This window comes from Ranitomeya imitator, chromosome 1 (assembly GCF_032444005.1).
Source record: "Ranitomeya imitator isolate aRanImi1 chromosome 1, aRanImi1.pri, whole genome shotgun sequence".
NCBI classification, from domain to species: Eukaryota; Metazoa; Chordata; class Amphibia; order Anura; family Dendrobatidae; genus Ranitomeya; species Ranitomeya imitator.
The window spans coordinates 319,393,278-319,410,716 of record NC_091282.1 but is presented as its reverse complement, the minus strand read 5'-3'; positions in this window follow the sequence as shown (position 1 = coordinate 319,410,716).

The window sequence follows — 17,439 nt, the reverse complement described above, 5'->3', positions numbered from 1 at the left end:
GCATTCAGAATAGTCCACAGGCAAGACCTTTTCATAGGAAAGCTAGGTGTCAGCCGGGCAAGGTGGGGCAAAAGATTTCGAAATCCAGTTGTGGTTCATTTTAATGAAGGTTAGATCATCTACATTTTGGGTAGCCAGACGAGTCCTTTTTTCTGTTAGTATTGAACCTGCAGCACTGAATACTCTTTCTGATAGGACACTAGCTGCCGGGAAAGCAAGCTCCTGCAATGCATATTCTGCCAATTCTGGCCAGGTGTCTAATTTTGATGCCCAGTAATCAAATGGGAATGACGGTTGAGGGAGAACATCGATAAGGGATGAAAAATAGTTTGTAACCATACTGGACAAATGTTGTCTCCTGTCACTTTGAATTGATGCTGCAGTACCTGTCCTGTCTGCGGTCATAGCAAAATCACTCCACAACCTGGTCAGAAAACCCCTCTGGCCAACGCCACTTCTGATTTCTGCCCCTCTAACTCCTCTGGTCTGCTGGCCCCTGCAGCTCGTGTGAGAACGATCACGGGCGCTGTGTGCAGGGAATGCCAGAAGCAAACGGTCAACAAGAGTTGATTGTTTGGTTGCTAATATTAGTTCCAAGTTCTCATGTGGCATTATATTTTGCAATTTGCCTTTATAGCGAGGATCAAGGAGGCAGGCCAACCAGTAATCGTCATCATTCATCATTTTAGTTATGCGTGTGTCCCTTTTGAGGATACGTAAGGCATAATCCGCCATGTGGGCCAAAGTTCCAGTTCTCAAATCTGCGATTGTGCTTGGTTGAGGGGCAGTTACAGGCAAATCCACGTCACTTGTGTCCCTCAAAATACCAGAACCCGGCCTTGCCGCGCCACCAATTTCCAGTGGCCCCGGAAAAGCTTCCTCATTAAAAATATAATCATCCCCATCATCCTCCTCGTCCTCTTCGCCCGCTACCTCGTCCTGTACACTGCCCTGGCCAGACAATGGCTGACTGTCATCAAGGCTTTCCTCTTCCTCAGCTGCAGACGCCTGATCCTTTATGTGCGTCAAACTTTGCATCAGCAGACGCATTAGGGGGATGCTCATGCTTATTATGGCGTTGTCTGCACTAACCAGCCGTGTGCATTCCTCAAAACACTGAAGGACTTGACACATGTCTTGAATCTTCGACCACTGCACACCTGACAACTCCATGTCTGCCATCCTACTGCCTGCCCGTGTATGTGTATCCTCCCACAAAAACATAACAGCCCGCCTCTGTTCACACAGTCTCTGAAGCATGTGCAGTGTTGAGTTCCACCTTGTTGCAACGTCTATGATTAGGCGATGCTGGGGAAGGTTCAAAGAACGCTGATAGGTCTGCATATGGCTGGAGTGTACGGGCGAACGGCGGATATGTGAGCAAAGTCCACGCACTTTGAGGAGCAGGTCGGATAACCCCGGATAACTTTTCAGGAAGCACTGCACCACCAGGTTTAAGGTGTGAGCCAGGCAAGGAATGTGTTTCAGTTGGGAAAGGGAGATGGCAGCCATGAAATTCCTTCCATTATCACTCACTACCTTGCCTGCCTCAAGATCTACAGTGCCCAGCCACGACTGCGTTTCTTTCTGCAAGAACTCGGACAGAACTTCCGCGGTGTGTCTGTTGTCGCCCAAACACTTCATAGCCAATACAGCCTGCTGACATTTGCCAGTAGCTGCCCCATAATGGGAGACCTGGTGTGCAACAGTGGCAGCTGCGGATGGAGTGGTTGTGCGACTGCGGTCTGTGGACGAGCTCTCGCTTCTGCAGGAGGACGAAGAGGAGGAGGAGGAGGTGCGAACAGCTACAGCCAATTGTTTCCTAGACCGTGGGCTAGGCAGAACTGTCCCAAACTTGCTGTCCCCTGTGGACCCTGCATCCACCACATTTAACCAGTGTGCCGTGATGGACACGTAACGTCCCTGGCCATGCCTACTGGTCCATGCATCTTTTGTCTGGTGCACCTTTGTGCTCACAGATTGCCTGAGTGCATGGACGATGCGCTCTTTAACATGCTGGTGGAGGGCTGGGATGGCTTTTCTGGAAAAAAAGTGTCGACTGGGTAGCTCGTAGCGTGGTACAGCGTAGTCCATCAGGGCTTTGAAAGCTTCGCTTTCAACTAACCGGTAGGGCATCATCTCTAACGAGATTAGTCTAGCTATGTGTGCGTTCAAACCCTGTGTACGCGGATGCGAGGCTAAGTACTTCCTTTTTCTAACCATAGTCTCATGTAGGGTGAGCTGGACTGGAGAGCTGGAGATCGTGGAACTAGCGGGGGTGCCGGTGGACATGGCAGACTGAGAGACGGTGGGAGATGGTATTGTTGCCACCGGTGCCCTAGATGCAGTGTTTCCTACTCCGAAACTGGTGATTCCCTGACCCTGACGGCTTTGGCCTGGCAAAGAAACCTGCACAGATACTGCAGGTGGTGCGGAAAATGGTGGCCCTACACTGCCGGAAGGGATGTTGCGTTGCTGACTAGCTTCATTGGCCGAGGGTGCTACAACCTTAAGGGACGTTTGGTAGTTAGTCCAGGCTTGCAAATGCATGGTGGTTAAATGTCTATGCATGCAACTTGTATTGAGACTTTTCAGATTCTGTCCTCTGCTTAAGGTAGTTGAACATTTTTGACAGATGACTTTGCGCTGATCAATTGGATGTTGTTTAAAAAAATGCCAGACTGCACTCTTTCTAGCATCGGATACCTTTTCAGGCATTGCAGACTGAGCTTTAACCGGATGGCCACGCTGTCCTCCAACAGGTTTTAGCTTTGCCACGCGTTTTGGGCAAGATACGGGCCCGGCAGATGGAACCTGTTGCGATGTTGATGCCTGCTGCGGCCCCTCCTCCTCCGCTTCAGAACTGCTGCCGCCTGCACCCTGTTCCCCCAATGGCTGCCAATCGGGGTCAAGAACTGGGTCATCAATTACCTCTTCTTGTAGCTCGTGTGCAACTTCGTCTGTGTCACCGTGGCGGTCGGTGGTATAGCGTTCGTGATGGGGCAACATAGTCTCATCAGGGTCTGATTCTTGATCAGCACCCTGCGATGGCAATGTTGTGGTCTGAGTCAAAGGACCAGGATAGTAGTCTGGCTGTGGCTGTGCATCAGTGCACTCCATGTCAGATTCAACTTGTAATGGGCATGGACTGTTAACTGCTTCACTTTCTAAGCCAGGGACGGTATGTGTAAAGAGCTCCATGGAGTAACCCGTTGTGTCGCCTGCTGCATTCTTCTCTGTTGTTGTTTTTGCTGAAGAGGACAAGGAAGCGACTTGTCCCTGACCGTGAACATCCACTAACGACGCGCTGCTTTGACATTTACCAGTTTCACGAGAGGAGGGAAAAGAGCTAGAGGCTGAGTCAGCAAGATAAGCCAAAACTTGCTCTTGCTGCTCCGGCTTTAAAAGCGGTTTTCCTACTCCCAGAAAAGGGAGCGTTCGAGGCCTTGTGTAGCCAGACGACGAACCTGGCTCCACAGCTCCAGACTTAGGTGCAATATTTTTTTTCCCACGACCAGCTGATGCTCCACCACTACCACTACCCTCATTACCAGCTGACAATGAACGCCCCCGGCCACGACCTCTTCCACCAGACTTCCTCATTGTTTTAAAAACGTTAACAAACGAACGGTATTTGTTGCTGTCACACAACTTACACGGTGAGCTATAACTTCAGTATGATTTAGCTACCCCTTTACAGGTGGGTGAGACCACAACGAAAATCAGCCACAATGTTACACACTCTGTTGTTGTTGGCAACAAATGAGATGGCACACACGCAGGACTGTCACTGAAGCGCAAATGTAAATATTTATCTCCCACTGATTTGTGTTTGTTTTTTTTAAAAGGGAGACTTCAGAAAAAAAAAAATTAAAAAAAAATTATTTTTTACAGAAGAATTTACAAAACAAATAAAATGAAAAGATTGTTTCAGGGAGAATTTAGGAGAAAAAAAAAAAAAAGGCTTTGTAGGGCCCACTGAGTGAGAGAGGACGCACACAGGAGTCAGGAGTGGCACACAAGCCCAGAGGCCAATATTAATCTCCCACCGATTGATTTAGTTATTTTTTTTGGTAGATTTTGGAACCCAAATCAAGCAAAAAAATTAATAGGCTTTCTATGGCCCACAATTGGGGAGAGAGAGAGAGATGGCACACCCAGGAGTCAAGACTGGCACACAAGCAGAAGGGGCAATATGAATCTCCCACAGATTTTTTTTTTTTTTTTTTCAGGGAGACTTGAGAGAAAAAAAAATACAAAAAAAATGATTTTTTTCAGGAATAATTTAGAAGCCAAAGAAAATAAAATGATTGTTTCAGGGAGAATTTGGAAAACAAATAAAACAAAAAATAGGCTTTCTAGGGCCCACTGAGTGACAGATGACGCACACAGGAGTCAGGAGTGGCACACAAGCCCAGAGGCCAATATTAATCTCCCACTGATTGATTTAGTGATTTTTTTTGGTAGATTTTGGAACCCAAATCAAGCAAAAAAATTAATAGGCTTTCTATGGCCCACAATTGGGGAGAGAGAGAGAGATGGCACACCCAGGAGTCAATACTGGCACACAAGCAGAAGGGGCAATATGAATCTCCCACAGATTTTTTTTTTTTTTTTATTTTTTTCAGACAGACTTGAGAGAAAAAAAAATACCAAAAAAATGATTTTTTTCAGGAATAATTTAGAAACCAAAGAAAATAAAATGATTGTTTCAGGGAGAATTTAGAAAACAAATAAAACAAAAAATAGGCTTTCTAGGGCCCACTGAGTGACAGATGACGCACACAGGAGTCAGGAGTGGCACACAAGCCCAGAGGCCAATATTAATCTCCCACTGATTGATTTAGTGATTTTTTTTGGTAGATTTTGGAACCCAAATCAAGCAAAACAATTAATAGGCTTTCTATGGCCCACAATTGGGGAGAGAGAGAGAGATGGCACACCCAGGAGTCAAGACTGGCACACAAGCAGAAGGGGCAATATGAATCTCCCACAGATTTTTTTTTTTTTTTTTTTTCAGGGAGACTTGAGAGAAAAAAAAATACAAAAAAAATGATTTTTTTCAGGAATAATTTAGAAACCAAAGAAAATAAAATGATTGTTTCAGGGAGAATTTAGAAAACAAATAAAACAAAAAATAGGCTTTCTAGGGCCCACTGAGTGACAGATGACGCACACAGGAGTCAGGAGTGGCACACAAGCCCAGAGGCCAATATTAATCTCCCACTGATTGATTTAGTGATTTTTTTCAGGTAGATTTTGGAACCCAAATCAAGCAAAAAAATTAATAGGCTTTCTATGGCCCACTATTTGTGAGAGAGATGGCACGCTCAGGACTGGCACACAAGCCCAGAGGCCAATATTAATCTCCCACTTTTTTTTTTTTTCCAGGGAAAATTTATAAACCCAATAAAAAAAATAATAATAAATAGGCTTTCTATGGCCCACTATCTGAGAGAGAGAGATGGCACGCTTAGGACTGGCACACAAGCCCAAAGGCCAATATTAATCTCCCACTGATTGATTGATTGATTTTTTCAGGTAGAATTATGAACCCAAATCAACCAAAAAAATAAATAGGCTTTCTATGGCCCACTATTTGTGAGAGAGATGGCACGCTCAGGACTGGCACACAAGCCCAGAGGCCAATATTAATCTCCCACTTTTTTTTTTTTTCCAGGGAAAATTTATAAACCCAATAAAGTAATAAAAAAATAGGCTTTCTATGGCCCACTATCTGAGAGAGAGAGAGATGGCACGCTTAGGACTGGCACACAAGCCCAAAGGCCAATATTAATCTCCCACTGATTGATTTATTGATTTTTTCAGGTAGAATTTAGAACCCAAATCAAGCAAAAAAATTAATAGGCTTTCTATGGCCCACTGAGTGAGAGATGGCACACACAGGAGTAAGGAGTGGCACACAAGCCCTGAGGCCAATATTTTTCTCCCACTGATTGATGTGATTTTTTCTGGTAGATTTTGGAACCCAAATCAAGCAAAAAAATAAATAGGCTTTCTATGGCCCACTGAGTGAGAGATGACACCGACAGAGATGGCACTCTAGCAGAAATGTCAATCTTAATCTCCCACAGAAAAAAAAAAAAAAAAAAAAAAAGGACCTGTCCTTCAATTACTATCTCCCTGCAGTAATCTCAGCCAGGTATGGCAGGCAGCAATAAGGAGTGGACTGATGCACAAATTAAATAAAAAGTGTGGACAAACAAACAAGATAGCTGTGCAGAAAGGAAGGAACAAGAGGATTTGTGCTTTGAAAAAAGCAGTTGGTTTGCACAGCGGCGTACACACAGCAATGCAGCTATCAGGGAGCCTTCTAGGGCAGCCCAATGAGCTACAGCGCTGAGGAAAAAAAAAAAAAAAGGAGCTTCCACTGTCCCTGCACACCGAAGGTGGTGTTGGGCAGTGGAAATCGCTACAGCACAAGCGGTTTTGTGGTTAATGGACCCTGCCTAACGCTATCCCTGCTTCTGACGAAGCGGCAGCAACCTCTCCCTAAGCTCAGATCAGCAGCAGTAACATGGCGGTCGGCGGGAACTCCCCTTTATAGCCCCTGTGACGCCGCAGACAGCAAGCCAATCACTGCAATGCCCTTCTCTAAGATGGTGGAGACCAGGACCTATGTCATCACGCTGCCCACACTCTGCGTTTACCTTCATTGGCTGAGAAATGGCGCTTTTCGCGTCATTGAAACGCGACTTTGGCGCGAAAGTCGCGTACCGCATGGCCGACCATGCACAGGGGTCAGATCGGGTTTCATGAAACTCGACTTCGCCAAAAGTCGGCGACTTTTGAAAATGTTCGACCCGTTTCGCTCAACCCTACCTAATACAGCTGGATCAGCAATAAAATAACCAGCATTAGATATTAATATGAAAGCAAGCTCAAAGCATTTCTCACTGCATGCTCCTCTCTAAAGTCAAAAGCTAATGTATGCTGGTGCTGATTACAGTGGGCTTACAATATTAATTTATGCTTTTTTTTCTGTCATTAGATATAATGTGATAGCCAATCAATATACATAAAAATAGACAATGGCAATCATACTTACTGTCAGCTAACAATTTATCAGCCAAACTTTCTCAGGACTCAGTGGAGTACCATAATGGTGCATACAATAAATTGCAGATGCGTGCTTTAACTAGTATTATGCACTGTGCATGAACTGCCAGGAGACAAAAATATACCTATGCAAAAATATACCTATGTTTTTAATATTAAATAATAAAGGATATTTTTTTCTTCACATTCAATTACCTTCCCTTCTGTGAAATATACCATCATGTAATACTTTAGAGAAGCATCTCATGGGCTCCAAATTTATTCTGCGGCAACACAACCACCCTAAACATACAGCTAAAGTCATTAAGGACTATATGCAGTAGAAAGAAGAACAGAGTCCTGGAAGTGAAGATTTAGTCCAAACAGTTCCCTGATATTAACATCATCAAGCTTTTCTATGATTGCATGAAAAAATCAGAAAGATTTGCAGAAGTCTACATTCACAGAAGATCTGTAGTTATTTTTTAAAGATGTTTGAAAGAACCTTCCTGTTGACTTTCTTCAAAAATGGTGTGTAAGTGTGCATAGAACAATTGAAGCTGTATTTTTTAGGCTTCTCTTCTAGTTATTCACTGTTAACCAGGTTCCACCGCTTTCAGATGCTGGGAGGGACTAGTATGGGTTCAGGTTTTAGGAATGACTAGAAGAGATAGGCAGGACTAATTGTTCCCACCCTCCAAACCAGCAGATGTGGCTGATATAAAAAAGGGTAGCAAAGCTCCTCATAATTGTTGGGAGCAGAGGTGAAAACCCCTGATACTTGTTGTGAGGACACAGCATTGTATCTTAATTAACCAGATGACTATTTTGAGCAAGCCAAGAAGAATAGACTGTTATCTATATGCTGACTTTTGGCATTCAAAACAGAGGAGGAAAATCTATGCAAATAATTGCATAATCAAACAATGTGAGTTTATCCTATCAGCATTACCTGTAAATACTGAATGAAGGACACATGTTAATTATAAAAAGAGGTTATATGCCTCTGTATAGAAAAACAGAGACACCCAGAGATTTAGCCAAGACATCCAGGCATCCAAAGGACCAGAGACAGGACTGCTGCTACGACATTATGGCTCCATCATGAGGGACACAAATTTATCATTCAACAGGATGCCAGCTTAGGTGACCTTGGCCCCTGCTGGAAGAATACAGATCTGCTCCATTGACCAGCTTGAACCCATGGATACCCATAGATTTTTTGGAGAAAAATAGGATTTGGATCTTCCAGTCGCCTGGCTCCACAGAGATGTTCGGAGAAGTCAGGTTGTGACCCTCCGGTCAACTGGTCTTGTACTTGAATTGACTGTTGTCATCCTGAGCTTGTCTTTACCTCTTCTTTATATGTGCCACAGGTGGGGTACTTGACCCTGGAAGCTATAAAGTAACAGCTACTCTGATCCCAGCGAGTCAGTCTCATGAGTAAGACTCTATAAAGTGCAGCACATTGGGGTATTTTGCTGGAACTGTTCTATGTGTTATCTGGCTGTTTTGTGGTTCAATAAAGTAGTGCCACACTGTTTAACCCTCACACTGTGTTGTCTCAGTAGCATTATGCCCACGTTAAAAGGATAGTGGGCATTTGGTGGGACGATCCCTGGTCCATGAGGTTTCGGCTAGTGGACTGGGGTGCCCACCGATATGTTTCTTAGTCTCTGCCAGAGGCTAGAAGAACAGAATTAAGATTTAAACAGGTCAGCTCGTACCTTCAATTGGACTGTTTATTGTTATGTTATACATTTTTGCTGGAGAAACAACTGTTTTACTTTCTGTTGGAAGTTCATGGACTTAATAAAACTTCCTGCCCTTGTGAATGCTTCAGACTGTCAAAGAGATGTTTCCCTACAATTAGTGATTGAAGTGAGGGCAGGAATCCCAAGGAGCATGAGTAATCATTATTATTATTATTATTTATTATTATAGCGCCATTTATTCCATGGCGCTTTACATGTGAGGAGGGGTATACATAATAAAACAAGTACAATAATCTTGAAAAATACAAGTTACAACTGGTACAGGAGGAGAGAGGACCCTGCCCGCGAGGGCTCACAATCTACAAGGGATGGGTGAGGATACAGTAGGTGAGGGTAGAGCTGGCCGTGCAGCGGTTTGGTCAATCGGTGGTTACTGCAGGTTGTAGGCTTGTCGGAAGAGGTGGGTCTTCAGGTTCTTTTTGAAGGTTTCGATGGTAGGCGAGAGTCTGATATGTTGTGGTAGAGCATTCCAGAGTAGGGGGGATGCACGAGAGAAATCTTGTATGCGATTGTGGGAAGAGGAGATAATAGGGGAGTAGAGAAGGAGATCTTGTGAGGATCGGAGGTTGCGTGCAGGAAAGTACCGGGAGACGAGGTCACAGATGTATGGAGGAGACAGGTTGTGGATGGCTTTATATGTCATGGTTAGGCTTTTGTACTGGAGTCTCTGGGTGATGGGGAGCCAGTGCAGGGATTGACAGAGGGGAGAGGCCGGGGAATAGCGGGGGGACAGGTGGATTAGTCGGGCAGCAGAGTTTAGAATAGATTGGAGGGGTGCAAGAGTGTTAGAGGGGAGGCCACAGAGCAGGAGGTTACAGTAGTCAAGGCGGGAGATGATGAGGGCATGGACTAGGGTTTTTGCAGATTCTTGGTTTAGGAATGTGCGGATCCGTGAAATATTTTTGAGTTGGAGGCGGCAGGAAGTGGAAAGGGTTTGGATATGTGGTTTAAAGGAGAGATCAGTGTCAAGGATTACCCCAAGACAGCGGGCTTGTGGGACTGGGGAGAGTGGGCAGCCGTTTACTGTAATGGATAGGTTCGTTGGGGAGATCGCATGAGATGGGGGAAAGATGATGAATTCTGTTTTGTCCATGTTAAGTTTTAGAAATCTAGTGGAGAAGAAGGATGAAATAGCAGACAGACATTGAGGGATTCTGGTTAGTAGGGAGGTGATATCTGGTCCAGAGATGTAGATCTGTGTGTCGTCAGCATAGAGATGATACTGAAAGCCGTGAGATTCTATGAGCTGTCCCAGGCCAAAGGTGTAGATGGAGAAGAGCAGGGGTCCTAGAACTGAGCCTTGCGGGACTCCGACAGATAGGGGGCGAGGTGAGGAGGTGGTGTGTGAGTGGGAGACGCTGAATGTACGGTCAGTTAGGTATGATGAGATCCAGGATAGGGCCAATTCTGTGATGCCAAGGGATGAGAGGGTCTGCAGCAGCAGGGAATGGTCCACTGTGTCAAAGGCAGAGGACAGGTCCAGGAGGAGGAGGACAGAGTAGTGTCGCTTGCTCTTGGCGGTTAATAGGTCATTGGTGACCTTAGTTAGGGCAGTTTCAGTGGAGTGGTGTGACCGGAAGCCTGATTGAAAGCGGTCGAAGAAGGAGCAGGAAGATAGATGGGAGGACAGTTCAATATGGACATGTTGTTCCAGTAGTTTTGAGGCAAAGGGGAGAAGTGATATAGGGCGATAGCTAGATACAGAGGATGGGTCAAGAGAGGGCTTTTTGAGGATAGGTGTGATTGTGGCATGTTTAAAGCTTGAGGGGAAAATGCCAGTTGTTAGTGATAGGTTAAAGAGATGGGTTAGGGTTGGGATGAAGACTGTGGTGAGGTTTGGGATGAAGTGGGATGGGATCACTGTTAATACTGTAAGTCTTGGGTAAGGGCAGCTTGGGAAAAATGAAGGAGCTGATGAAGCAGCTGGTCCAGGATAATCTACAGAAGCAGCAATCGCAGTAACAGCAAATAGGAAACAAACAATCTCCTGATGCAGAAGTCACAACTGCAGCAGCAACAGTTTCAGCAACAAATAGCTCTCCTGACAGAAGCTGTCTGCATTAGGGAAACAACTCAAGTTGATGATATCCAGCTGAGGAAAATGTTTATAGCGGCATTCCAGAAAATGACTCTGGGTGATGATGCTGAGGTGTTCCTGACCATGTTAGAGAGGGTGGTGGACAGAGAGAGAATGCTTCCATAGCAGTGGGCAGAGGTGCTGGTGCCAGATCTTACTGGGGAACCACAAAAGATGAACATCCCAGACTGTGGTGACCAGGATCCATGTCTTTTTTTAATGTACTGAGGTACAAGATAATTTTCCTTTTTGATTTCTTCTCTTGAGGTTTCTTCTGCCATCTTTTTCTGGTTGCCGACTTCTAAGACTGAGATGACTCTGGGCAATGTTACTTCATCCGGCAAGGTGCTGAAATAGATGGTGTGCTAACGTTTTTCCCCATTATTTTCCCTCTATTGTTTTCTACAAAGTAGGAGTGGTATAAAACTTGTCAAATCCTATAATTGTTAGTCATGATTTTCATCTGTATTGGGATTTTTGGGGAAAAGTGGTACCGCCTATTAGCTAGGTTGACAACCAGGTTGTGGTGATAAAAATCATTGTATAAAGTCATATACGGCACAATAAATTAAGAATGAGGTGCCCAAGTAAAGTATCCAGCCCATATACCGTACTGTCAAAAAACCTGGCACTCAAATCGATTGTATATGTGAAATAAGGTTCCTTTTTTATTTAGCATTCAACGTTAAACGTTTTCTGTCCCAACATGGACCTTCATCAGAACTGAATGATGTAAAAGGGGAGGAGGAACCCGGTATACCAGTGCGTGGTACTGCAAGCTGCATCCCATAGCAACACAGCTCGCAGCACCATGCACTGGTATACCAGGCTCCTCCTCCCATTTTACAGCATTCAGTTCTGACGAAGGTCCATGTTGCGACTGAAAGCATTTAATGTTGAATGCTAAATAAAAAAAGGAACCTTATTTCACATATACAATCGACTTGAGTGCCAGGTGATAAAAATCATATCACATGCCATGGCCAATGAGTTGCCATTCTTCATATGGTTTTGCAATAAGGATGTGGAAGCATCCCCTAATGTCAATATCTCTGGGATGGAGGTGCCCTATGATAAACTTTGTTGTTACCTTGGTGTCGGACCCAATAAGCAGGCTATGCATCTGGCAGTTTTAATTTTCTTTTCATTTGAGATACCAAAGTAATGGACTAGGTGAAAGAGCACCTTCTAAAGGCTCAAGTAAGACAACTAAAGCCTGGGGATTGTGTATTATTTATGGATCCCACAATGAGGAGCAATTTCCTTGGCAAGAGGCAGCGACCTCATGAAATGATTGCAGAAGATACCCAGCCCCCAGGGAGAGGATGTAGTCATGCAACTGTCAGAATCCCATAAGGAATGTGCAAGCTATAAGACACCTATCCATTACTAATCCTATAGCTGTATTGTAAATAAACACACAGCCGGAATAAAGTCCTTTACTTGAAATAAAAAACAACACACTTTTATTTTTTTTTTTTTAAATAACAGACACAGTTATACTTACCTAATGCCTATTCCACTGAAGCCATAATCTCCTGTAAAAAAAAGAAATAAACAACCATATTCCTCACCTGTCCATTGTTCTATCCCATGCCGTAATCCATGTCTAGGATAAACAGATTTCAACCTGGATTGTGGCAAAATGCGACCATCCAGGCTAAAAACCACTGAGGAATCAGCTGCTGATAGCTGAGCCTCAGTGACTAGCGACGACAACATCAAATTTACCTCAGGTCACTGAATCTGCGTTCCTAGCAAGGCCCCTAAACTGTTGTGACCTCAGTGAGAGCACTGCTGGCAAAGTGAGAAAAAAGTCTTGCAGTACAGTGGTTGTTTATTCGCAGTTCACCATGAGACTTTTTCTTAATGGACAGGTGAGGGATGTGGTTATCATCTGAGAGTGTGAGAACCGCAGTGGTCTAACTGGTGGTACTAAGCTTACCACCAATCAGAGCCACCGGTGTTTCTTGTGCTCCCATGCAGAAGACAGCATGGGAAACACCCACTGATTGGGGTGCTGAAACCGAACAGTAAAACGGTCTTCCTGGTAAAATCTGTGTTAGGGGTTCCTATCTGAACAGTAGGCGACCCCGAATTTAACTGTTTGGGTTCTCCCATCTCTAATCAGGATTACTTCTCTTTCAAATTGGACGTAGCCAAACAAAGCCGTCTGATCAGAAATGTCCAGTGGGACCCAACTACATCCATATATTGTTCACAAAAATCTGCCCAGAAAGTGGTCTTTTTGCCAAAAACATATCTATGAAATGTAAACAAGGTCAGAAAACTCAACTGTACACAAAAACATAGGAACTAAAGTGCTGAAAAATAGCAGCAGGTGCTCTGAACTGATATGCTAAAATTTGAAATATATTGCTGCAACAGAAAGCAATTTGTTGCCAAAGGGGTGCAGAGCGCTGCAATATTGAGTGTCTGCAGGAAAGGGTGAAGCATTATGTCAGTTCCTTGCAAGTTTAGGACTACATTTTACCAAATTATGATGGGAATTTGGTAAAATTAATGTTGTCTTCAATGCTGAGAAAAAGAGGTCAACACATAAACATTAAATACAGCTCTTGCAAAAACTAAGAGACCACTACAAAATATTCAGTTTGTCTGACTTTTCTCTTTACAGGTATATTTTTGAGTAAAATGTAATTCTTTCTTTTATTCTATAAACTACTGATAACATGTGTTAGGGATCGAGTTCCTGCCTCTGCACAGGGGAATCTCCGGCCATCTCCGCTGCGATCTCCCATTCTTCTCCTGCCACAGTGGAGCCTGCTCAGTGGAGACGTCGGTCCCAGCGTCTCGCTCAGTCTGACTCTGTGCAAAGGGTTACCGCTGCCTTTCCAGCTTCTGCCATTGTAGCCAGTACTGGGCAGCGGCGAGCAGACGTTTTTGGGACTACTTTTCCCCTTCTGAGCATGCCCAGGGTAAGATCTCTCGTTGGAGATCATGGGTTACATGCTTAGATACTGCAGCAAATCCCATTGGTCCTTCAGGTAGGTCCTGAAGGTGCTCAACTTCTGTGGCAGCCTCCCATTGGTACTTCTGGGAAGGTCCTGTACTTGCTGCAGCTATAAAAGGTTTGCATGACCGCACGGCCATGCGCTAGTATCAATTCATGTTATGAGTTTTGCGCCAAAAAGTGGTCATTCATGTATGTATTCAGGACCCCGGCTGAAATAAGCCACTAGAATACCGGCTCCTCCGGTGAGGAGATTGTATGATTGCCTCACTGCATGACCACAAACTGCTATCTGTTCGGCAGTTGCTGTGTACTCCTGTGAGCTAAACAGGACACAGTGCTTTCTTTATAGGCGACTCTGTGAAGGGGGCACGGCAAAACTCGGAAGGGAAGGAGTACTGTTTTACTTTTTCAACTCAGAATTAGCTGGAATTGAGATTGGATGCCATGTCGCGTTTGGAGAGCCCCTGATGGGCCTTAACAGTGGAAACCCAATTCAAACTCCAACCCTAACCCCAACACACCCCTAACCCTAATCCCAACCATAACCCTAACCACACCCCTAACCCAAACACACCCCTAGCCCTTATCCCAACCCTAACCATAACCCTGACCACACCCCTAACCCTAACATACCTCTAACCCCAACACACCAATAACCCTAATCCCAACCCTAACCCCAACCATAAACATAATCCAAATCCTAACTCCAACTTTAGCCCCAACCCTAACCCTAACTTTAGCCCCAACACTAACCCTAACTTTGGCCCCAACCCTAACCTTAACTTTAGCCCCAAACCTAACCCTAACGGGAAAATGGAAATGAATACATTTTTTAAATTTTATTATTTTTCCCTAACTAAGGGGGTGATAAAGGGGGATTGGATTTACTATTTATAACATGTTTTTATAGTGGGTTTTTATGTTTGGCAGCTGTCACACGCTAAAAGACACTTTTTATTGCAAAAAATAGTTTTTGCATCACCACATTTTGAGACCTATAATTTATCCATATTTTGGCACACAGAGTCATGTGAGGTCTTGTTTTTTCTAGGACGAGTTGATGTTGTTATTGGTACCATTTTCTGGCACACATTTTTTGATCACTTTTTATTCCAAATTTTTGGAGGCAGAATGAACAAAACCAGTAGTTCCTGAATTTCTTTTAGGGGTTGCGTTTATACCGTTCTGCGTGTGGTAAAATTGATAATGCAGTGTTATTCTTCGAGTCAGTACGATTACAGCTATTTCTCATTTATTTTTTATGTTTTGGCGCTTTTACACAATATAAACTATTTTTTTATATATTATAAAATATATATTTTTTGTGGGACAAGATGAAGTTTTCAGTGGTACCATGTTTATTTATATCCGTCTTTTTGATCACGTTTTATTGCACTTTTTGTTTGGCAGTATGATGATACAGCATTGTTTTTTGCCTCGTTTTTATTTATTTTTTACAGTGTTCACTGAAGGGGTTAACTAGCGGGATAGTTTTATAGAGCGGGTCATTATGGATGCGGTGATACAAAATATGTATACTTTTATTGTTTTTTTATTTACATAAATAAATGGATTTATTGGAAAATATATACCGTATATACTCGAGTATAAGCCGAGATTTTCAGCCCAAATTTTAGGGCTGAAAGTGCCCCCCTCGGCTTATACTCGAGTCACGGTAGCGGTGGGGTCGGCAGGTGAGGGGCTGAGGGCGCTGGGGTATACTTACCTAGTCCCAGCGATCCTCGCGCTGTCCCTGCCGTCCCACGGGCTTCTGTGCTGCAGCTTCTTCCTCTCTTCAGCGGTCACGTGGGACCGCTCATTACAGAAATGAATAAGCGGCTCCACCTCCCATAGGGGTGGAGCCGCTTATTCATTTCTCTAATCAGCGGTGCCGGTGACCGCTGATAGAGAAAGAAGCTGCAGCGCCGAAGACAGGAGGGGACAGCGCGAGGATCGCCAGGACTAGGTGAGTATGTTATATTCACCTGTCCTCGTTCCAGCCGCCGGGCGCCGCTCCATCTTCCCGGCCGGCGCCTCCATCTTCCCGGCGTCTGCGCTCTCTGACTGTTCAGGCAGAGGGCGCGATGACGCATACAGTGTGCGCGGCGCCCTCTGCCTGATCAGTCAGAGCAGAGACGCCGGGAAGATGGAGGCGCCGGAACGAGACGCTGGGAGCTGCAATCAAGGGAGGTGAGTATGTGTTTTTTTTTTTTTATTGCAGCAGTAGCAGCGGCAGCACAGATTAATGTGGAGCATCTATGGGGCACAGTGAACGGTGCAGAGCACCGTATAAGGCACAGCAATGGGGCACAGTGAACGGTGCAGAGCACCGTATAAGGCACAGCAATGGGGCACAGTGAACGGTGCAGAGCACTGTATAAGGCACAGCTAGGGGGCACAATGAACGGTGCAGAGCACCGTATAAGGCACAGCAATGGGGCACAGTGAACGGTGCAGAGCACTGTATAAGGCACAGCAATGGGGCACAATGAACGGTGCAGAGCACCGTATAAGGCACAGCAATGGGGCACAGTGAACGGTGCAGGGCACCGTATAAGGCACAGCTAGGGGGCACAATGAACGGTGCAGAGCACCGTATAAGGCACAGCTAGGGGGCACAATGAACGGTGCAGAGCACCGTATAAGGCACAGCTAGGGGGCACAATGAACGGTGCAGAGCACCGTATATGGCACAGCTAGGGGGCACAATGAACGGTGCAGAGCACCGTATAAGGCACAGCTAGGGGGCACAATGAACGGTGCAGAGCACCGTATAAGGCACAGCTAGGGGGCACAATGAACGGTGCAGAGCACCGTATATGGCACAGCTAGGGGGCACAATGAACGGTGCAGAGCACCGTATATGGCACAGCTATGGGGCACAGTGAACGGTGCAGAGCACTGTATATGGCACAGCTAGGGGGCACAGTGACCGGTGCAGAGCACTATATGGGGCACAGCTATGGGGAAATATGAACGGTGCAGAGCACTGTATGGCACAGCTATGGGGAAATAATGATCTATTTTTATTTTTGAAATTCACCGGTAAATGCTGCATTTCCACCCTAGGCTTATACTCGAGTCAATAAGTTTTCCCAGTTTTTTGTGGCAAAATTAGGGGGGTCGGCTTATACTCGGGTCGGCTTATACTCGAGTATATACGGTATATTTTTTTTAATTTGAGGATTTTTTTTTAACTTTTATACATTCTATTTTTTTTACATTGTAACATTGTCCCAGGTTGGGACATTACTATATAAAGTCAGATCGCTGCTCTCAGCAGGCACAGACAAGCCACCTCAGTGAAGGACCCAAAAGGAGCCCGTGGCCATTTTGGATCCGGGGTCTCCAAGGAGACCATTGGAACAATGGGATTGCATCATGTTCCGGTGGGAGAGCGCAGGGAACCCCCTCCCTACGTGATTGTTCTCTGTGCTGCTGTCACTACTGACAGTGGCGTCAGAGGGGTTAATTGCCCATGATTGGCAGTAGCGCCGATCGTGGGCATTGCTGCAGGGTGTCAGCTTTCACATACAGCTGACACCAGCATG